This window comes from Garra rufa, chromosome 1, assembly GCF_049309525.1.
Source record: "Garra rufa chromosome 1, GarRuf1.0, whole genome shotgun sequence".
In the NCBI taxonomy this organism is placed as follows: Eukaryota; Metazoa; Chordata; class Actinopteri; order Cypriniformes; family Cyprinidae; genus Garra; species Garra rufa.
In genome coordinates, this window is record NC_133361.1 from 88,891,807 (window position 1) to 88,912,149 (window position 20,343).

Genomic DNA, 20,343 nt, shown 5'->3' on the forward strand with positions numbered 1-20,343 from the left:
TTTACAAGGTTCACATAAAAGACTTTAAAACAACACGATAAAACTAGGTAAACTCTGTTAAAAGAATACAGTTCATTTGTCCATACCCTAAAACAGTCCCAGAACCCCAGTGTGTTGATAAGTCCAATGTGAGTGTCCACCAGTGTATATACAATCCACAGAAAGTGTAATCCAAAGTTTGCAGGTGGTGAATGGAAAGGTGAGATCTAAAATTAGCAACTCCTCAATCCAACAGTTTGGTGACTGTCCTTTGTTTGTCATGCTGCTCTCTTATACAGTTGTACTTCCTGCTTCCTGTCATGTGTCTAGTCACATGACAGGCCAACCATCCATTTATTAAAGACACATACACTTAAAATGTTAAGAGTAATAAAATGGCCTAAAAAACATGTAAAACACTTAAAACTCTATAATACATGTAAATGATTGTAATAAATAGAGCGGTAAAACACGTCTTTCTAAAAGCCAGCATATTATATAAATAATGAAGAAAAGGCAAAAGCTTACAGCACCTGGTATTCCCAGGCGGTCTCCCATCCAAGTACTAACCAGGCCCGACGCTGCTTACCTTCCGAGATCAGACGAGATCGGGCGCTCTCAGCGCGGTATGGCCATAAGCGAGGGCTGCTCCAAAAAGTGGGCTATTTAAAGATCAGCCTCCGTAAAAGCCAGCATATTATATAAATAGTGAAGAAAAGGCAAAAGCTTACAGCACCTGGTATTCCCAGGCGGTCTCCCATCCAAGTACTAACCAGGCCCGACGCTGCTTAGCTTCCGAGATCAGACGAGATCGGGCGCTCTCAGCGCGGTATGGCCATAAGCGAGGGCTGCTCCAAAAAGTGGGCTATTTAAAGATCAGCCTCCGTAAAAGCCAGCATATTATATAAATAGTGAAGAAAAGGCAAAAGCTTACAGCACCTGGTATTCCCAGGCGGTCTCCCATAAAAGTGTAACAATCGGCCTTATCAGCCGAGTTACAAGACTAAAATGGGGTCAGATTTAACTGTGAGAGATGACTAGTGGTTAAAAGAATGAGACATAAAAGAAAATTGGTTTAAATAGATTTGGTGTATTTACAAGGTTCACATAAAAGACTTTAAAACAACACGATAAAACTAGGTAAACTCTGTTAAAAGAATACAGTTCATTTGTCCATACCCTAAAAACAGGTAAACTCTGTTAAAAGAATACAGTTCATTTGTCCATACCCTAAAAACAGTCCAAGAACCCCAGTGTGTTGATAAGTCCAATGTGAGTGTCCACCAGTGTATATACAATCCACAGAAAGTGTAATCCAAAGTTTGCAGGTGGTGAATGGAAAGGTGAGCTCTAAAATTAGCAACTCCTCAATCCAACAGTTTGGTGACTGTCCTTTGTTTGTCATGCTGCTCTCTTATAAAGTTGTACTTCCTGCTTCCTGTCATGTGTCTAGTCACATGACAGGCCAACCATCCATTTACTAAAGACACATACACTTAAAATGTTAAGAGTAATAAAATGGCCTAAAAAACATGTAAAACACTTAAAACTCTATAATACATGTAAATGATTGTAATAAATAGAGCGGTAAAACACGTCTTTCTAAAAGCCAGCATATTATATAAATAGTGAAGAAAAGGCAAAAGCTTACAGCACCTGGTATTCCCAGGCGGTCTCCCATAAAAGTGTAACAATCTGTCTTATCAGCCGAGTTACAAGACTAAAATGGGGTCAGATTTAACTGTGAGAGATGACTAGTGGTTAAAAGAATGAGACATAAAAGAAAATTGGTTTAAATAGATTTGGTGTATTTACAAGGTTCACATAAAAGACTTTAAAACAACACGATAAAACTAGGTAAACTCTGTTAAAAGAATACAGTTCATTTGTCCATACCCTAAAAACAGGTAAACTCTGTTAAAAGAATACAGTTCATTTGTCCATACCCTAAAAACAGTCCAAGAACCCCAGTGTGTTGATAAGTCCAATGTGAGTGTCCACCAGTGTATATACAATCCACAGAAAGTGTAATCCAAAGTTTGCAGGTGGTGAATGGAAAGGTGAGCTCTAAAATTAGCAACTCCTCAATCCAACAGTTTGGTGACTGTCCTTTGTTTGTCATGCTGCTCTCTTATAAAGTTGTACTTCCTGCTTCCTGTCATGTGTCTAGTCACATGACAGGCCAACCATCCATTTACTAAAGACACATACACTTAAAATGTTAAGAGTAATAAAATGGCCTAAAAAACATGTAAAACACTTAAAACTCTATAATACATGTAAATGATTGTAATAAATAGAGCGGTAAAACACGTCTTTCTAAAAGCCAGCATATTATATAAATAGTGAAGAAAAGGCAAAAGCTTACAGCACCTGGTATTCCTAGGCGGTCTCCCATCCAAGTACTAACCAGGCCCGACGCTGCTTAGCTTCCGAGATCAGACGAGATCGGGCGCTCTCAGCGCGGTATGGCCATAAGCGAGGGCTGCTCCAAAAAGTGGGCTATTTAAAGATCAGCCTCTGTAAAAGCCAGCATATTATATAAATAGTGAAGAAAAGGCAAAAGCTTACAGTACCTGGTATTCCCAGGCTGTCTCCCATCCAAGTACTAACCAGGCCCGACGCTGCTTAGCTTCCGAGATCAGACGAGATCGGGCGCTCTCAGCGCGGTATGGCCATAAGCGAGGTCTGCTCCAAAAAGTGGGCTATTTAAAGATCAGCCTCCGTAAAAGCCAGCAAATTATATAAATAGTGAAGAAAAGGCAAAAGCTTACAGCACCTGGTATTCCCAGGCGGTCTCCCATAAAAGTGTAACAATCGGCCTTATCAGCCGAGTTACAAGACTAAAATGGGGTCAGATTTAACTGTGAGAGATGACTAGTGGTTAAAAGAATGAGACATAAAAGAAAATTGGTTTAAATAGATTTGGTGTATTTACAAGGTTCACATAAAAGACTTTAAAACAACACGATAAAACTAGGTAAACTCTGTTAAAAGAATACAGTTCATTTGTCCATACCCTAAAAACAGGTAAACTCTGTTAAAAGAATACAGTTCATTTGTCCATACCCTAAAAACAGTCCAAGAACCCCAGTGTGTTGATAAGTCCAATGTGAGTGTCCACCAGTGTATATACAATCCACAGAAAGTGTAATCCAAAGTTTGCAGGTGGTGAATGGAAAGGTGAGCTCTAAAATTAGCAACTCCTCAATCCAACAGTTTGGTGACTGTCCTTTGTTTGTCATGCTGCTCTCTTATACAGTTGTACTTCCTGCTTCCTGTCATGTGTCTAGTCACATGACAGGCCAACCATCCATTTACTAAAGACACATACACTTAAAATGTTAAGAGTAATAAAATGGCCTAAAAAACATGTAAAACACTTAAAACTCTATAATACATGTAAATGATTGTAATAAATAGAGCGGTAAAACGCGTCTTTCTAAAAGCCAGCATATTATATAAATAGTGAAGAAAAGGCAAAAGCTTACAGCACCTGGTATTCCCAGGCGGTCTCCCATCCAAGTACTAACCAGGCCCGACGCTGCTTAGCTTCCGAGATCAGACGAGATCGGGCGCTCTCAGCACGGTATGGCCATAAGCGGGGGCTGCTCCAAAAAGTGGGCTATTTAAAGATCAGCCTCCGTAAAAGCCAGTATATTATATAAATAGTGAAGAAAAGGCAAAAGCTTACAGCACCTGGTATTCCCAGGCGGTCTCCCATCCAAGTACTAACCAGGCCCGACGCTGCTTAGCTTCCGAGATCAGACGAGATCGGGCGCTCTCAGCGCGGTATGGCCATAAGCGAGGGCTGCTCCAAAAAGTGGGCTATTTAAAGATCAGCCTCCGTAAAAGCCAGCATATTATATAAATAGTGAAGAAAAGGCAAAAGCTTACAGCACCTGGTATTCCCAGGCGGTCTCCCATAAAAGTGTAACAATCGGCCTTATCAGCCGAGTTACAAGACTAAAATGGGGTCAGATTTAACTGTGAGAGATGACTAGTGGTTAAAAGAATGAGACATAAAAGAAAATTGGTTTAAATAGATTTGGTGTATTTACAAGGTTCACATAAAAGACTTTAAAACAACACGATAAAACTAGGTAAACTCTGTTAAAAGAATACAGTTCATTTGTCCATACCCTAAAAACAGGTAAACTCTGTTAAAAGAATACAGTTCATTTGTCCATACCCTAAAAACAGTCCAAGAACCCCAGTGTGTTGATAAGTCCAATGTGAGTGTCCACCAGTGTATATACAATCCACAGAAAGTGTAATCCAAAGTTTGCAGGTGGTGAATGGATAGGTGAGCTCTAAAATTAGCAACTCCTCAATCCAACAGTTTGGTGACTGTCCTTTGTTTGTCATGCTGCTCTCTTATGCAGTTGTACTTCCTGCTTCCTGTCATGTGTCTAGTCACATGACAGGCCAACCATCCATTTATTAAAGACACATACACTTAAAATGTTAAGAGTAATAAAATGGCCTAAAAAACATGTAAAACACTTAAAACTCTATAATACATGTAAATGATTGTAATAAATAGAGCGGTAAAACACGTCTTTCTAAAAGCCAGCATATTATATAAATAGTGAAGAAAAGGCAAAAGCTTACAGCACCTGGTATTCCCAGGCGGTCTCCCATCCAAGTACTAACCAGGCCCGACGCTGCTTAGCTTCCGAGATCAGACGAGATCGGGCGCTCTCAGCGCGGCATGGCCATAAGCGAGGGCTTCTCCAAAAAGTGGGCTATTTAAAGATCAGCTTCCGTAAAAGCCAGCATATTATATAAATAGTGAAGAAAAGGCAAAAGCTTACAGCACCTGGTATTCCCAGGCGGTCTCCCATCCAAGTACTAACCAGGCCCGACGCTGCTTAGCTTCCGAGATCAGACGAGATCGGGCGCTCTCAGCGCGGTATGGCCATGAGCGAGGGCTGCTCCAAAAAGTGGGCTATTTAAAGATCAGCCTCCGTAAAAGCCAGCATATTATATAAATAGTGAAGAAAAGGCAAAAGCTTACAGCACCTGGTATTCCCAGGCGGTCTCCCATAAAAGTGTAACAATCGGCCTTATCAGCCGAGTTACAAGACTAAAATGGGGTCAGATTTAACTGTGAGAGATGACTAGTCGTTAAAAGAATGAGACATAAAAGAAAATTGGTTTAAATAGATTTGGTGTATTTACAAGGTTCACATAAAAGACTTTAAAACAACACGATAAAACTAGGTAAACTCTGTTAAAAGAATACAGTTCATTTGTCCATACCCTAAAACAGTCCCAGAACCCCAGTGTGTTGATAAGTCCAATGTGAGTGTCCACCAGTGTATATACAATCCACAGAAAGTGTAATCCAAAGTTTGCAGGTGGTGAATGGAAAGGTGAGATCTAAAATTAGCAACTCCTCAATCCAACAGTTTGGTGACTGTCCTTTGTTTGTCATGCTGCTCTCTTATACAGTTGTACTTCCTGCTTCCTGTCATGTGTCTAGTCACATGACAGGCCAACCATCCATTTATTAAAGACACATACACTTAAAATGTTAAGAGTAATAAAATGGCCTAAAAAACATGTAAAACACTTAAAACTCTATAATACATGTAAATGATTGTAATAAATAGAGCGGTAAAACACGTCTTTCTAAAAGCCAGCATATTATATAAATAATGAAGAAAAGGCAAAAGTTTACAGCACCTGGTATTCCCAGGCGGTCTCCCATCCAAGTACTAACCAGGCCCGACGCTGCTTACCTTCCGAGATCAGACGAGATCGGGCGCTCTCAGCGCGGTATGGCCATAAGCGAGGGCTGCTCCAAAAAGTGGGCTATTTAAAGATCAGCCTCCGTAAAAGCCAGCATATTATATAAATAGTGAAGAAAAGGCAAAAGCTTACAGCACCTGGTATTCCCAGGCGGTCTCCCATCCAAGTACTAACCAGGCCCGACGCTGCTTAGCTTCCGAGATCAGACGAGATCGGGCGCTCTCAGCGCGGTATGGCCATAAGCGAGGGCTGCTCCAAAAAGTGGGCTATTTAAAGATCAGCCTCCGTAAAAGCCAGCATATTATATAAATAGTGAAGAAAAGGCAAAAGCTTACAGCACCTGGTATTCCCAGGCGGTCTCCCATAAAAGTGTAACAATCGGCCTTATCAGCCGAGTTACAAGACTAAAATGGGGTCAGATTTAACTGTGAGAGATGACTAGTGGTTAAAAGAATGAGACATAAAAGAAAATTGGTTTAAATAGATTTGGTGTATTTACAAGGTTCACATAAAAGACTTTAAAACAACACGATAAAACTAGGTAAACTCTGTTAAAAGAATACAGTTCATTTGTCCATACCCTAAAAACAGGTAAACTCTGTTAAAAGAATACAGTTCATTTGTCCATACCCTAAAAACAGTCCAAGAACCCCAGTGTGTTGATAAGTCCAATGTGAGTGTCCACCAGTGTATATACAATCCACAGAAAGTGTAATCCAAAGTTTGCAGGTGGTGAATGGAAAGGTGAGCTCTAAAATTAGCAACTCCTCAATCCAACAGTTTGGTGACTGTCCTTTGTTTGTCATGCTGCTCTCTTATAAAGTTGTACTTCCTGCTTCCTGTCATGTGTCTAGTCACATGACAGGCCAACCATCCATTTACTAAAGACACATACACTTAAAATGTTAAGAGTAATAAAATGGCCTAAAAAACATGTAAAACACTTAAAACTCTATAATACATGTAAATGATTGTAATAAATAGAGCGGTAAAACACGTCTTTCTAAAAGCCAGCATATTATATAAATAGTGAAGAAAAGGCAAAAGCTTACAGCACCTGGTATTCCCAGGCGGTCTCCCATAAAAGTGTAACAATCGGCCTTATCAGCCGAGTTACAAGACTAAAATGGGGTCAGATTTAACTGTGAGAGATGACTAGTGGTTAAAAGAATGAGACATAAAAGAAAATTGGTTTAAAGAGATTTGGTGTATTTACAAGGTTCACATAAAAGACTTTAAAACAACACGATAAAACTAGGTAAACTCTGTTAAAAGAATACAGTTCATTTGTCCATACCCTAAAAACAGGTAAACTCTGTTAAAAGAATACAGTTCATTTGTCCATACCATAAAAACAGTCCAAGAACCCCAGTGTGTTGATAAGTCCAATGTGAGTGTCCACCAGTGTATATACAATCCACAGAAAGTGTAATCCAAAGTTTGCAGGTGGTGAATGGAAAGGTGAGCTCTAAAATTAGCAACTCCTCAATCCAACAGTTTGGTGACTGTCCTTTGTTTGTCATGCTGCTCTCTTATAAAGTTGTACTTCCTGCTTCCTGTCATGTGTCTAGTCACATGACAGGCCAACCATCCATTTACTAAAGACACATACACTTAAAATGTTAAGAGTAATAAAATGGCCTAAAAAACATGTAAAACACTTAAAACTCTATAATACATGTAAATGATTGTAATAAATAGAGCGGTAAAACACGTCTTTCTAAAAGCCAGCATATTATATAAATAGTGAAGAAAAGGCAAAAGCTTACAGCACCTGGTATTCCTAGGCGGTCTCCCATCCAAGTACTAACCAGGCCCGACGCTGCTTAGCTTCCGAGATCAGACGAGATCGGGCGCTCTCAGCGCGGTATGGCCATAAGCGGGGGCTGCTCCAAAAAGTGGGCTATTTAAAGATCAGCCTCCGTAAAAGCCAGTATATTATATAAATAGTGAAGAAAAGGCAAAAGCTTACAGCACCTGGTATTCCCAGGCGGTCTCCCATCCAAGTACTAACCAGGCCCGACGCTGCTTAGCTTCCGAGATCAGACGAGATCGGGCGCTCTCAGCGCGGTATGGCCATAAGCGAGGGCTGCTCCAAAAAGTGGGCTATTTAAAGATCAGCCTCCGTAAAAGCCAGCATATTATATAAATAGTGAAGAAAAGGCAAAAGCTTACAGCACCTGGTATTCCCAGGCGGTCTCCCATAAAAGTGTAACAATCGGCCTTATCAGCCGAGTTACAAGACTAAAATGGGGTCAGATTTAACTGTGAGAGATGACTAGTGGTTAAAAGAATGAGACATAAAAGAAAATTGGTTTAAATAGATTTGGTGTATTTACAAGGTTCACATAAAAGACTTTAAAACAACACGATAAAACTAGGTAAACTCTGTTAAAAGAATACAGTTCATTTGTCCATACCCTAAAAACAGGTAAACTCTGTTAAAAGAATACAGTTCATTTGTCCATACCCTAAAAACAGTCCAAGAACCCCAGTGTGTTGATAAGTCCAATGTAAGTGTCCACCAGTGTATATACAATCCACAGAAAGTGTAATCCAAAGTTTGCAGGTGGTGAATGGATAGGTGAGCTCTAAAATTAGCAACTCCTCAATCCAACAGTTTGGTGACTGTCCTTTGTTTGTCATGCTGCTCTCTTATGCAGTTGTACTTCCTGCTTCCTGTCATGTGTCTAGTCACATGACAGGCCAACCATCCATTTATTAAAGACACATACACTTAAAATGTTAAGAGTAATAAAATGGCCTAAAAAACATGTAAAACACTTAAAACTCTATAATACATGTAAATGATTGTAATAAATAGAGCGGTAAAACACGTCTTTCTAAAAGCCAGCATATTATATAAATAGTGAAGAAAAGGCAAAAGCTTACAGCACCTGGTATTCCCAGGCGATCTCCCATCCAAGTACTAACCAGGCCCGACGCTGCTTAGCTTCCGAGATCAGACGAGATCGGGCGCTCTCAGCGCGGCATGGCCATAAGCGAGGGCTTCTCCAAAAAGTGGGCTATTTAAAGATCAGCTTCCGTAAAAGCCAGCATATTATATAAATAGTGAAGAAAAGGCAAAAGCTTACAGCAACTGGTATTCCCAGGCGGTCTCCCATCCAAGTACTAACCAGGCCCGACGCTGCTTAGCTTCCGAGATCAGACGAGATCGGGCGCTCTCAGCGCGGTATGGCCATAAGCGAGGGCTGCTCCAAAAAGTGGGCTATTTAAAGATCAGCCTCCGTAAAAGCCAGCATATTATATAAATAGTGAAGAAAAGGCAAAAGCTTACAGCACCTGGTATTCCCAGGCGGTCTCCCATAAAAGTGTAACAATCGGCCTTATCAGCCGAGTTACAAGACTAAAATGGGGTCAGATTTAACTGTGAGAGATGACTAGTCGTTAAAAGAATGAGACATAAAAGAAAATTGGTTTAAATAGATTTGGTGTATTTACAAGGTTCACATAAAAGACTTTAAAACAACACGATAAAACTAGGTAAACTCTGTTAAAAGAATACAGTTCATTTGTCCATACCCTAAAACAGTCCCAGAACCCCAGTGTGTTGATAAGTCCAATGTGAGTGTCCACCAGTGTATATACAATCCACAGAAAGTGTAATCCAAAGTTTGCAGGTGGTGAATGGAAAGGTGAGATCTAAAATTAGCAACTCCTCAATCCAACAGTTTGGTGACTGTCCTTTGTTTGTCATGCTGCTCTCTTATACAGTTGTACTTCCTGCTTCCTGTCATGTGTCTAGTCACATGACAGGCCAACCATCCATTTATTAAAGACACATACACTTAAAATGTTAAGAGTAATAAAATGGCCTAAAAAACATGTAAAACACTTAAAACTCTATAATACATGTAAATGATTGTAATAACTAGAGCGGTAAAACACGTCTTTCTAAAAGCCAGCATATTATATAAATACTGAAGAAAAGGCAAAAGCTTACAGCACCTGGTATTCCCAGGCGGTCTCCCATCCAAGTACTAACCAGGCCCGACGCTGCTTAGCTTCCGAGATCAGACGAGATCGGGCGCTCTCAGCGCGGTATGGCCATAAGCGAGGGCTGCTCCAAAAAGTGGGCTATTTAAAGATCAGCCTCCGTAAAAGCCAGCATATTATATAAATAGTGAAGAAAAGGCAAAAGCTTACAGCACCTGGTATTCCCAGGCGGTCTCCCATCCAAGTACTAACCAGGCCCGACGCTGCTTAGCTTCCGAGATCAGACGAGATCGGGCGCTCTCAGCGCGGTATGGCCATAAGCGAGGGCTGCTCCAAAAAGTGGGCTATTTAAAGATCAGCCTCCGTAAAAGCCAGCATATTATATAAATAGTGAAGAAAAGGCAAAAGCTTACAGCACCTGGTATTCCCAGGCGGTCTCCCATAAAAGTGTAACAATCGGCCTTATCAGCCGAGTTACAAGACTAAAATGGGGTCAGATTTAACTGTGAGAGATGACTAGTGGTTAAAAGAATGAGACATAAAAGAAAATTGGTTTAAATAGATTTGGTGTATTTACAAGGTTCACATAAAAGACTTTAAAACAACACGATAAAACTAGGTAAACTCTGTTAAAAGAATACAGTTCATTTGTCCATACCCTAAAAACAGGTAAACTCTGTTAAAAGAATACAGTTCATTTGTCCATACCCTAAAAACAGTCCAAGAACCCCAGTGTGTTGATAAGTCCAATGTGAGTGTCCACCAGTGTATATACAATCCACAGAAAGTGTAATCCAAAGTTTGCAGGTGGTGAATGGAAAGGTGAGCTCTAAAATTAGCAACTCCTCAATCCAACAGTTTGGTGACTGTCCTTTGTTTGTCATGCTGCTCTCTTATAAAGTTGTACTTCCTGCTTCCTGTCATGTGTCTAGTCACATGACAGGCCAACCATCCATTTACTAAAGACACATACACTTAAAATGTTAAGAGTAATAAAATGGCCTAAAAAACATGTAAAACACTTAAAACTCTATAATACATGTAAATGATTGTAATAAATAGAGCGGTAAAACACGTCTTTCTAAAAGCCAGCATATTATATAAATAGTGAAGAAAAGGCAAAAGCTTACAGCACCTGGTATTCCCAGGCGGTCTCCCATAAAAGTGTAACAATCGGCCTTATCAGCCGAGTTACAAGACTAAAATGGGGTCAGATTTAACTGTGAGAGATGACTAGTGGTTAAAAGAATGAGACATAAAAGAAAATTGGTTTAAAGAGATTTGGTGTATTTACAAGGTTCACATAAAAGACTTTAAAACAACACGATAAAACTAGGTAAACTCTGTTAAAAGAATACAGTTCATTTGTCCATACCCTAAAAACAGGTAAACTCTGTTAAAAGAATACAGTTCATTTGTCCATACCATAAAAACAGTCCAAGAACCCCAGTGTGTTGATAAGTCCAATGTGAGTGTCCACCAGTGTATATACAATCCACAGAAAGTGTAATCCAAAGTTTGCAGGTGGTGAATGGAAAGGTGAGCTCTAAAATTAGCAACTCCTCAATCCAACAGTTTGGTGACTGTCCTTTGTTTGTCATGCTGCTCTCTTATAAAGTTGTACTTCCTGCTTCCTGTCATGTGTCTAGTCACATGACAGGCCAACCATCCATTTACTAAAGACACATACACTTAAAATGTTAAGAGTAATAAAATGGCCTAAAAAACATGTAAAACACTTAAAACTCTATAATACATGTAAATGATTGTAATAAATAGAGCGGTAAAACACGTCTTTCTAAAAGCCAGCATATTATATAAATAGTGAAGAAAAGGCAAAAGCTTACAGCACCTGGTATTCCTAGGCGGTCTCCCATCCAAGTACTAACCAGGCCCGACGCTGCTTAGCTTCCGAGATCAGACGAGATCGGGCGCTCTCAGCGCGGTATGGCCATAAGCGGGGGCTGCTCCAAAAAGTGGGCTATTTAAAGATCAGCCTCCGTAAAAGCCAGTATATTATATAAATAGTGAAGAAAAGGCAAAAGCTTACAGCACCTGGTATTCCCAGGCGGTCTCCCATCCAAGTACTAACCAGGCCCGACGCTGCTTAGCTTCCGAGATCAGACGAGATCGGGCGCTTTCAGCGCGGTATGGCCATAAGCGAGGGCTGCTCCAAAAAGTGGGCTATTTAAAGATCAGCCTCCGTAAAAGCCAGCATATTATATAAATAGTGAAGAAAAGGCAAAAGCTTACAGCACCTGGTATTCCCAGGCGGTCTCCCATAAAAGTGTAACAATCGGCCTTATCAGCCGAGTTACAAGACTAAAATGGGGTCAGATTTAACTGTGAGAGATGACTAGTGGTTAAAAGAATGAGACATAAAAGAAAATTGGTTTAAATAGATTTGGTGTATTTACAAGGTTCACATAAAAGACTTTAAAACAACACGATAAAACTAGGTAAACTCTGTTAAAAGAATACAGTTCATTTGTCCATACCCTAAAAACAGGTAAACTCTGTTAAAAGAATACAGTTCATTTGTCCATACCCTAAAAACAGTCCAAGAACCCCAGTGTGTTGATAAGTCCAATGTAAGTGTCCACCAGTGTATATACAATCCACAGAAAGTGTAATCCAAAGTTTGCAGGTGGTGAATGGAAAGGTGAGATCTAAAATTAGCAACTCCTCAATCCAACAGTTTGGTGACTGTCCTTTGTTTGTCATGCTGCTCTCTTATACAGTTGTACTTCCTGCTTCCTGTCATGTGTCTAGTCACATGACAGGCCAACCATCCATTTATTAAAGACACATACACTTAAAATGTTAAGAGTAATAAAATGGCCTAAAAAACATGTAAAACACTTAAAACTCTATAATACATGTAAATGATTGTAATAAATAGAGCGGTAAAACACGTCTTTCTAAAAGCCAGCATATTATATAAATAATGAAGAAAAGGCAAAAGCTTACAGCACCTGGTATTCCCAGGCGGTCTCCCATCCAAGTACTAACCAGGCCCGACGCTGCTTACCTTCCGAGATCAGACGAGATCGGGCGCTCTCAGCGCGGTATGGCCATAAGCGAGGGCTGCTCCAAAAAGTGGGCTATTTAAAGATCAGCCTCCGTAAAAGCCAGCATATTATATAAATAGTGAAGAAAAGGCAAAAGCTTACAGCACCTGGTATTCCCAGGCGGTCTCCCATCCAAGTACTAACCAGGCCCGACGCTGCTTAGCTTCCGAGATCAGACGAGATCGGGCGCTCTCAGCGCAGTATGGCCATAAGCGAGGGCTGCTCCAAAAAGTGGGCTATTTAAAGATCAGCCTCCGTAAAAGCCAGCATATTATATAAATAGTGAAGAAAAGGCAAAAGCTTACAGCACCTGGTATTCCCAGGCGGTCTCCCATAAAAGTGTAACAATCGGCCTTATCAGCCGAGTTACAAGACTAAAATGGGGTCAGATTTAACTGTGAGAGATGACTAGTGGTTAAAAGAATGAGACATAAAAGAAAATTGGTTTAAATAGATTTGGTGTATTTACAAGGTTCACATAAAAGACTTTAAAACAACACGATAAAACTAGGTAAACTCTGTTAAAAGAATACAGTTCATTTGTCCATACCCTAAAAACAGGTAAACTCTGTTAAAAGAATACAGTTCATTTGTCCATACCCTAAAAACAGTCCAAGAACCCCAGTGTGTTGATAAGTCCAATGTGAGTGTCCACCAGTGTATATACAATCCACAGAAAGTGTAATCCAAAGTTTGCAGGTGGTGAATGGAAAGGTGAGATCTAAAATTAGCAACTCCTCAATCCAACAGTTTGGTGACTGTCCTTTGTTTGTCATGCTGCTCTCTTATACAGTTGTACTTCCTGCTTCCTGTCATGTGTCTAGTCACATGACAGGCCAACCATCCATTTATTAAAGACACATACACTTAAAATGTTAAGAGTAATAAAATGGCCTAAAAAACATGTAAAACACTTAAAACTCTATAATACATGTAAATGATTGTAATAACTAGAGCGGTAAAACACGTCTTTCTAAAAGCCAGCATATTATATAAATACTGAAGAAAAGGCAAAAGCTTACAGCACCTGGTATTCCCAGGCGGTCTCCCATCCAAGTACTAACCAGGCCCGACGCTGCTTAGCTTCCGAGATCAGACGAGATCGGGCGCTCTCAGCGCGGTATGGCCATAAGCGAGGGCTGCTCCAAAAAGTGGGCTATTTAAAGATCAGCCTCCGTAAAAGCCAGCATATTATATAAATAGTGAAGAAAAGGCAAAAGCTTACAGCACCTGGTATTCCCAGGCGGTCTCCCATCCAAGTACTAACCAGGCCCGACGCTGCTTAGCTTCCGAGATCAGACGAGATCGGGCGCTCTCAGCGCGGTATGGCCATAAGCGAGGGCTGCTCCAAAAAGTGGGCTATTTAAAGATCAGCCTCCGTAAAAGCCAGCATATTATATAAATAGTGAAGAAAAGGCAAAAGCTTACAGCACCTGGTATTCCCAGGCGGTCTCCCATAAAAGTGTAACAATCGGCCTTATCAGCCGAGTTACAAGACTAAAATGGGGTCAGATTTAACTGTGAGAGATGACTAGTGGTTAAAAGAATGAGACATAAAAGAAAATTGGTTTAAATAGATTTGGTGTATTTACAAGGTTCACATAAAAGACTTTAAAACAACACGATAAAACTAGGTAAACTCTGTTAAAAGAATACAGTTCATTTGTCCATACCCTAAAAACAGGTAAACTCTGTTAAAAGAATACAGTTCATTTGTCCATACCCTAAAACAGTCCAAGAACCCCAGTGTGTTGATAAGTCCAATGTGAGTGTCCACCAGTGTATATACAATCCACAGAAAGTGTAATCCAAAGTTTGCAGGTGGTGAATGGAAAGGTGAGATCTAAAATTAGCAACTCCTCAATCCAACAGTTTGGTGACTGTCCTTTGTTTGTCATGCTGCTCTCTTATACAGTTGTACTTCCTGCTTCCTGTCATGTGTCTAGTCACATGACAGGCCAACCATCCATTTATTAAAGACACATACACTTAAAATGTTAAGAGTAATAAAATGGCCTAAAAAACATGTAAAACACTTAAAACTCTATAATACATGTAAATGATTGTAATAACTAGAGCGGTAAAACACGTCTTTCTAAAAGCCAGCATATTATATAAATACTGAAGAAAAGGCAAAAGCTTACAGCACCTGGTATTCCCAGGCGGTCTCCCATCCAAGTACTAACCAGGCCCGACGCTGCTTAGCTTCCGAGATCAGACGAGATCGGGCGCTCTCAGCGCGGTATGGCCATAAGCGAGGGCTGCTCCAAAAAGTGGGCTATTTAAAGATCAGCCTCCGTAAAAGCCAGCATATTATATAAATAGTGAAGAAAAGGCAAAAGCTTACAGCACCTGGTATTCCCAGGCGGTCTCCCATCCAAGTACTAACCAGGCCCGACGCTGCTTAGCTTCCGAGATCAGACGAGATCGGGCGCTCTCAGCGCGGTATGGCCATAAGCGAGGGCTGCTCCAAAAAGTGGGCTATTTAAAGATCAGCCTCCGTAAAAGCCAGCATATTATATAAATAGTGAAGAAAAGGCAAAAGCTTACAGCACCTGGTATTCCCAGGCGGTCTCCCATAAAAGTGTAACAATCGGCCTTATCAGCCGAGTTACAAGACTAAAATGGGGTCAGATTTAACTGTGAGAGATGACTAGTGGTTAAAAGAATGAGACATAAAAGAAAATTGGTTTAAATAGATTTGGTGTATTTACAAGGTTCACATAAAAGACTTTAAAACAACACGATAAAACTAGGTAAACTCTGTTAAAAGAATACAGTTCATTTGTCCATACCCTAAAAACAGGTAAACTCTGTTAAAAGAATACAGTTCATTTGTCCATACCCTAAAAACAGTCCAAGAACCCCAGTGTGTTGATAAGTCCAATGTGAGTGTCCACCAGTGTATATACAATCCACAGAAAGTGTAATCCAAAGTTTGCAGGTGGTGAATGGAAAGGTGAGCTCTAAAATTAGCAACTCCTCAATCCAACAGTTTGGTGACTGTCCTTTGTTTGTCATGCTGCTCTCTTATACAGTTGTACTTCCTGCTTCCTGTCATGTGTCTAGTCACATGACAGGCCAACCATCCATTTACTAAAGACACATACACTTAAAATGTTAAGAGTAATAAAATGGCCTAAAAAACATGTAAAACACTTAAAACTCTATAATACATGTAAATGATTGTAATAAATAGAGCGGTAAAACGCGTCTTTCTAAAAGCCAGCATATTATATAAATAGTGAAGAAAAGGCAAAAGCTTACAGCACCTGGTATTCCCAGGCGGTCTCCCATAAAAGTGTAACAATCGGCCTTATCAGCCGAGTTACAAGACTAAAATGGGGTCAGATTTAACTGTGAGAGATGACTAGTGGTTAAAAGAATGAGACATAAAAGAAAATTGGTTTAAATAGATTTGGTGTATTTACAAGGTTCACATAAAAGACTTTAAAACAACACGATAAAACTAGGTAAACTCTGTTAAAAGAATACAGTTCATTTGTCCATACCCTAAAAACAGGTAAACTCTGTTAAAAGAATACAGTTCATTTGTCCATACCCTAAAAACAGTCCAAGAACCCCAGTGTGTTGATAAGTCCAATGTGAGTGTCCACCAGTGTATATACAATCCACAGAAAGTGTAATCCAAAGTTTGCAGGTGGTGAATGGAAAGGTGAGCTCTAAAATTAGCAACTCCTCAATCCAACAGTTTGGTGACTGTCCTTTGTTTGTCATGCTGCTCTCTTATAAAGTTGTACTTCCTGCTTCCTGTCATGTGTCTAGTCACATGACAGGCCAACCATCCATTTACTAAAGACACATACACTTAAAATGTTAAGAGTAATAAAATGGCCTAAAAAACATGTAAAACACTTAAAACTCTATAATACATGTAAATGATTGTAATAAATAGAGCGGTAAAACACGTCTTTCTAAAAGCCAGCATATTATATAAATAGTGAAGAAAAGGCAAAAGCTTACAGCACCTGGTATTCCTAGGCGGTCTCCCATCCAAGTACTAACCAGGCCCGACGCTGCTTAGCTTCCGAGATCAGACGAGATCGGGCGCTCTCAGCGCGGTATGGCCATAAGCGAGGGCTGCTCCAAAAAGTGGGCTATTTAAAGATCAGCCTCCGTAAAAGCCAGCATATTATATAAATAGTGAAGAAAAGGCAAAAGCTTACAGTACCTGGTATTCCCAGGCTGTCTCCCATCCAAGTACTAAGCAGGCCCGACGCTGCTTAGCTTCCGAGATCAGACGAGATCGGGCGCTCTCAGCGCGGTATGGCCATAAGCGAGGTCTGCTCCAAAAAGTGGGCTATTTAAAGATCAGCCTCCGTAAAAGCCAGCAAATTATATAAATAGTGAAGAAAAGGCAAAAGCTTACAGCACCTGGTATTCCCAGGCGGTCTCCCATAAAAGTGTAACAATCGGCCTTATCAGCCGAGTTACAAGACTAAAATGGGGTCAGATTTAACTGTGAGAGATGACTAGTGGTTAAAAGAATGAGACATAAAAGAAAATTGGTTTAAATAGATTTGGTGTATTTACAAGGTTCACATAAAAGACTTTAAAACAACACGATAAAACTAGGTAAACTCTGTTAAAAGAATACAGTTCATTTGTCCATACCCTAAAAACAGGTAAACTCTGTTAAAAGAATACAGTTCATTTGTCCATACCCTAAAAACAGTCCAAGAACCCCAGTGTGTTGATAAGTCCAATGTGAGTGTCCACCAGTGTATATACAATCCACAGAAAGTGTAATCCAAAGTTTGCAGGTGGTGAATGGATAGGTGAGCTCTAAAATTAGCAACTCCTCAATCCAACAGTTTGGTGACTGTCCTTTGTTTGTCATGCTGCTCTCTTATGCAGTTGTACTTCCTGCTTCCTGTCATGTGTCTAGTCACATGACAGGCCAACCATCCATTTATTAAAGACACATACACTTAAAATGTTAAGAGTAATAAAATGGCCTAAAAAACATGTAAAACACTTAAAACTCTATAATACATGTAAATGATTGTAATAAATAGAGCGGTAAAACACGTCTTTCTAAAAGCCAGCATATTATATAAATAGTGAAGAAAAGGCAAAAGCTTACAGCACCTGGTATTCCCAGGCGGTCTCCCATCCAAGTACTAACCAGGCCCGACGCTGCTTAGCTTCCGAGATCAGACGAGACCGGGCGCTCTCAGCGCGGTATGGCCATAAGCGAGGGCTGATCCAAAAAGTGGGCTATTTAAAGATCAGCCTCCGTAAAAGCCAGCATATTATATAAATAGTGAAGAAAAGGCAAAAGCTTACAGCACCTGGTATTCCCAGGCGGTCTCCCATAAAAGTGTAACAATCGGCCTTATCAGCCGAGTTACAAGACTAAAATGGGGTCAGATTTAACTGTGAGAGATGACTAGTGGTTAAAAGAATGAGACATAAAAGAAAATTGGTTTAAATAGATTTGGTGTATTTACAAGGTTCACATAAAAGACTTTAAAACAACACGATAAAACTAGGTAAACTCTGTTAAAAGAATACAGTTCATTTGTCCATACCCTAAAAACAGGTAAACTCTGTTAAAAGAATACAGTTCATTTGTCCATACCCTAAAAACAGTCCAAGAACCCCAGTGTGTTGATAAGTCCAATGTGAGTGTCCACCAGTGTATATACAATCCACAGAAAGTGTAATCCAAAGTTTGCAGGTGGTGAATGGAAAGGTGAGCTCTAAAATTAGCAACTCCTCAATCCAACAGTTTGGTGACTGTCCTTTGTTTGTCATGCTGCTCTCTTATACAGTTGTACTTACTGCTTCCTGTCATGTGTCTAGTCACATGACAGGCCAACCATCCATTTATTAAAGACACATACACTTAAAATGTTAAGAGTAATAAAATGGCCTAAAAAACATGTAAAACACTTAAAACTCTATAATACATGTAAATGATTGTAATAAATAGAGCGGTAAAACACGTCTTTCTAAAAGCCAGCATATTATATAAATAGTGAAGAAAAGGCAAAAGCTTACAGCACCTGGTATTCCCAGGCGGTCTCCCATCCAAGTACTAACCAGGCCCGACGCTGCTTAGCTTCCGAGATCAGACGAGATCGGGCGCTCTCAGCGCGGTATGGCCATAAGCGAGGGCTGCTCCAAAAAGTGGGCTATTTAAAGATCAGCCTCCGTAAAAGCCAGCATATTATATAAATAGTGAAGAAAAGGCAAAAGCTTACAGCACCTGGTATTCCCAGGCGGTCTCCCATCCAAGTACTAACCAGGCCCGACGCTGCTTAGCTTCCGAGATCAGACGAGATCGGGCGCTGTCAGCACGGTATGGCCATAAGCGAGGGCTGCTCCAAAAAGTGGGCTATTTAAAGATCAGCCTCCGTAAAAGCCAGCATATTATATAAATAGTGAAGAAAAGGCAAAAGCTTACAGCACCTGGTATTCCCAGGCGGTCTCCCATAAAAGTGTAACAATCGGCCTTATCAGCCGAGTTACAAGACTAAAATGGGGTCAGATTTAACTGTGAGAGATGACTAGTGGTTAAAAGAATGAGACATAAAAGAAAATTGGTTTAAATAGATTTGGTGTATTTACAAGGTTCACATAAAAGACTTTAAAACAACACGATAAAACTAGGTAAACTCTGTTAAAAGAATACAGTTCATTTGTCCATACCCTAAAAACAGGTAAACTCTGTTAAAAGAATACAGTTCATTTGTCCATACCCTAAAAACAGTCCAAGAACCCCAGTGTGTTGATAAGTCCAATGTGAGTGTCCACCAGTGTATATACAATCCACAGAAAGTGTAATCCAAAGTTTGCAGGTGGTGAATGGAAAGGTGAGCTCTAAAATTAGCAACTCCTCAATCCAACAGTTTGGTGACTGTCCTTTGTTTGTCATGCTGCTCTCTTATGCAGTTGTACTTCCTGCTTCCTGTCATCTGTCTAGTCACATGACAGGCCAACCATCCATTTATTAAAGACACATACACTTAAAATGTTAAGAGTAATAAAATGGCCTAAAAAACATGTAAAACACTTAAAACTCTATAATTCATGTAAATGATTGTAATAAATAGAGCGGTAAAACACGTCTTTCTAAAAGCCAGCATATTATATAAATAGTGAAGAAAAGGCAAAAGCTTACAGCACCTGGTATTCCCAGGCGGTCTCCCATCCAAGTACTAACCAGGCCCGACTCTGCTTAGCTTCCGAGATCAGACGAGACCGGGCGCTCTCTTTTTTTTTTTTTTTTTTTTTTTTTTATTATCAAAATATCAAAAATAATTCAATACAATTCAGACCACAACAGAGTATCACAGCCTTCAAATTATGACTTAAATACAAGGCCCGTCAATCACTCTATTCCATTACAAACACTCCATCATTAAAAGTTAAAACTCAACCCTCCTTTGTCATCCACACATATAAGTCTACATCCATTAATGAAAGTGTTTTCAAAAACATCTTTGCTCAGATATTTCCACATTAGATGAACAGTCTTTCTCAACACAGTCTTGAACATCTCAATAACATCAACAGTTTTCTCTTCAAAATATGCTAAATTCCTCCTCGC

The 20,343-nt window shown here is 40.0% G+C and overlaps 29 non-coding genes across 29 annotated transcripts; all 29 read right to left on the reverse strand.

The window, feature by feature from the left end:
- Nucleotides 1-500: 500 nt before the first annotated feature.
- Nucleotides 501-619, reverse strand: LOC141308425 (5S ribosomal RNA). Its single transcript, XR_012347212.1, has one exon. It is a non-coding gene; the product is annotated as a 5S ribosomal RNA (ribosomal RNA).
- Nucleotides 620-703: 84 nt separating this feature from the next.
- On the reverse strand, nt 704-822 carry LOC141318809 (5S ribosomal RNA). Its single transcript, XR_012353103.1, has one exon. It is a non-coding gene; the product is annotated as a 5S ribosomal RNA (ribosomal RNA).
- Nucleotides 823-2,340: 1,518 nt separating this feature from the next.
- On the reverse strand, nt 2,341-2,459 carry LOC141310292 (5S ribosomal RNA). The gene has a single exon (XR_012347842.1). It is a non-coding gene; the product is annotated as a 5S ribosomal RNA (ribosomal RNA).
- Nucleotides 2,460-2,543: 84 nt separating this feature from the next.
- On the reverse strand, nt 2,544-2,662 carry LOC141319014 (5S ribosomal RNA). Its single transcript, XR_012353294.1, has one exon. It is a non-coding gene; the product is annotated as a 5S ribosomal RNA (ribosomal RNA).
- An 801-nt stretch (nt 2,663-3,463) lies between these two features.
- Nucleotides 3,464-3,582, reverse strand: LOC141297823 (5S ribosomal RNA). The gene has a single exon (XR_012341468.1). It is a non-coding gene; the product is annotated as a 5S ribosomal RNA (ribosomal RNA).
- An 84-nt stretch (nt 3,583-3,666) lies between these two features.
- On the reverse strand, nt 3,667-3,785 carry LOC141318820 (5S ribosomal RNA). The gene has a single exon (XR_012353114.1). It is a non-coding gene; the product is annotated as a 5S ribosomal RNA (ribosomal RNA).
- An 801-nt stretch (nt 3,786-4,586) lies between these two features.
- On the reverse strand, nt 4,587-4,705 carry LOC141310081 (5S ribosomal RNA). Its single transcript, XR_012347633.1, has one exon. It is a non-coding gene; the product is annotated as a 5S ribosomal RNA (ribosomal RNA).
- An 84-nt stretch (nt 4,706-4,789) lies between these two features.
- Nucleotides 4,790-4,908, reverse strand: LOC141314684 (5S ribosomal RNA). Its single transcript, XR_012350235.1, has one exon. It is a non-coding gene; the product is annotated as a 5S ribosomal RNA (ribosomal RNA).
- A 750-nt stretch (nt 4,909-5,658) lies between these two features.
- On the reverse strand, nt 5,659-5,777 carry LOC141317897 (5S ribosomal RNA). Its single transcript, XR_012352247.1, has one exon. It is a non-coding gene; the product is annotated as a 5S ribosomal RNA (ribosomal RNA).
- Nucleotides 5,778-5,861: 84 nt separating this feature from the next.
- LOC141318832 (5S ribosomal RNA) lies at nt 5,862-5,980 on the reverse strand. The gene has a single exon (XR_012353125.1). It is a non-coding gene; the product is annotated as a 5S ribosomal RNA (ribosomal RNA).
- A 1,518-nt stretch (nt 5,981-7,498) lies between these two features.
- LOC141310303 (5S ribosomal RNA) lies at nt 7,499-7,617 on the reverse strand. Its single transcript, XR_012347853.1, has one exon. It is a non-coding gene; the product is annotated as a 5S ribosomal RNA (ribosomal RNA).
- An 84-nt stretch (nt 7,618-7,701) lies between these two features.
- On the reverse strand, nt 7,702-7,820 carry LOC141318844 (5S ribosomal RNA). Its single transcript, XR_012353136.1, has one exon. It is a non-coding gene; the product is annotated as a 5S ribosomal RNA (ribosomal RNA).
- An 801-nt stretch (nt 7,821-8,621) lies between these two features.
- On the reverse strand, nt 8,622-8,740 carry LOC141317885 (5S ribosomal RNA). Its single transcript, XR_012352236.1, has one exon. It is a non-coding gene; the product is annotated as a 5S ribosomal RNA (ribosomal RNA).
- An 84-nt stretch (nt 8,741-8,824) lies between these two features.
- On the reverse strand, nt 8,825-8,943 carry LOC141318044 (5S ribosomal RNA). Its single transcript, XR_012352384.1, has one exon. It is a non-coding gene; the product is annotated as a 5S ribosomal RNA (ribosomal RNA).
- A 750-nt stretch (nt 8,944-9,693) lies between these two features.
- LOC141318856 (5S ribosomal RNA) lies at nt 9,694-9,812 on the reverse strand. Its single transcript, XR_012353147.1, has one exon. It is a non-coding gene; the product is annotated as a 5S ribosomal RNA (ribosomal RNA).
- An 84-nt stretch (nt 9,813-9,896) lies between these two features.
- LOC141318868 (5S ribosomal RNA) lies at nt 9,897-10,015 on the reverse strand. The gene has a single exon (XR_012353159.1). It is a non-coding gene; the product is annotated as a 5S ribosomal RNA (ribosomal RNA).
- Nucleotides 10,016-11,533: 1,518 nt separating this feature from the next.
- LOC141310325 (5S ribosomal RNA) lies at nt 11,534-11,652 on the reverse strand. Its single transcript, XR_012347875.1, has one exon. It is a non-coding gene; the product is annotated as a 5S ribosomal RNA (ribosomal RNA).
- An 84-nt stretch (nt 11,653-11,736) lies between these two features.
- LOC141308182 (5S ribosomal RNA) lies at nt 11,737-11,855 on the reverse strand. The gene has a single exon (XR_012347110.1). It is a non-coding gene; the product is annotated as a 5S ribosomal RNA (ribosomal RNA).
- An 801-nt stretch (nt 11,856-12,656) lies between these two features.
- Nucleotides 12,657-12,775, reverse strand: LOC141308436 (5S ribosomal RNA). The gene has a single exon (XR_012347213.1). It is a non-coding gene; the product is annotated as a 5S ribosomal RNA (ribosomal RNA).
- Nucleotides 12,776-12,859: 84 nt separating this feature from the next.
- On the reverse strand, nt 12,860-12,978 carry LOC141311034 (5S ribosomal RNA). The gene has a single exon (XR_012348505.1). It is a non-coding gene; the product is annotated as a 5S ribosomal RNA (ribosomal RNA).
- An 801-nt stretch (nt 12,979-13,779) lies between these two features.
- On the reverse strand, nt 13,780-13,898 carry LOC141318880 (5S ribosomal RNA). The gene has a single exon (XR_012353170.1). It is a non-coding gene; the product is annotated as a 5S ribosomal RNA (ribosomal RNA).
- Nucleotides 13,899-13,982: 84 nt separating this feature from the next.
- LOC141318893 (5S ribosomal RNA) lies at nt 13,983-14,101 on the reverse strand. The gene has a single exon (XR_012353181.1). It is a non-coding gene; the product is annotated as a 5S ribosomal RNA (ribosomal RNA).
- Nucleotides 14,102-14,901: 800 nt separating this feature from the next.
- Nucleotides 14,902-15,020, reverse strand: LOC141318905 (5S ribosomal RNA). The gene has a single exon (XR_012353192.1). It is a non-coding gene; the product is annotated as a 5S ribosomal RNA (ribosomal RNA).
- An 84-nt stretch (nt 15,021-15,104) lies between these two features.
- On the reverse strand, nt 15,105-15,223 carry LOC141318917 (5S ribosomal RNA). Its single transcript, XR_012353203.1, has one exon. It is a non-coding gene; the product is annotated as a 5S ribosomal RNA (ribosomal RNA).
- A 1,518-nt stretch (nt 15,224-16,741) lies between these two features.
- LOC141310336 (5S ribosomal RNA) lies at nt 16,742-16,860 on the reverse strand. Its single transcript, XR_012347886.1, has one exon. It is a non-coding gene; the product is annotated as a 5S ribosomal RNA (ribosomal RNA).
- An 84-nt stretch (nt 16,861-16,944) lies between these two features.
- Nucleotides 16,945-17,063, reverse strand: LOC141319432 (5S ribosomal RNA). The gene has a single exon (XR_012353689.1). It is a non-coding gene; the product is annotated as a 5S ribosomal RNA (ribosomal RNA).
- Nucleotides 17,064-17,864: 801 nt separating this feature from the next.
- LOC141311521 (5S ribosomal RNA) lies at nt 17,865-17,983 on the reverse strand. Its single transcript, XR_012348986.1, has one exon. It is a non-coding gene; the product is annotated as a 5S ribosomal RNA (ribosomal RNA).
- Nucleotides 17,984-18,784: 801 nt separating this feature from the next.
- On the reverse strand, nt 18,785-18,903 carry LOC141318929 (5S ribosomal RNA). Its single transcript, XR_012353215.1, has one exon. It is a non-coding gene; the product is annotated as a 5S ribosomal RNA (ribosomal RNA).
- Nucleotides 18,904-18,987: 84 nt separating this feature from the next.
- On the reverse strand, nt 18,988-19,106 carry LOC141297193 (5S ribosomal RNA). Its single transcript, XR_012341338.1, has one exon. It is a non-coding gene; the product is annotated as a 5S ribosomal RNA (ribosomal RNA).
- Between the last annotated feature and the right edge of the window lie 1,237 nt (nt 19,107-20,343).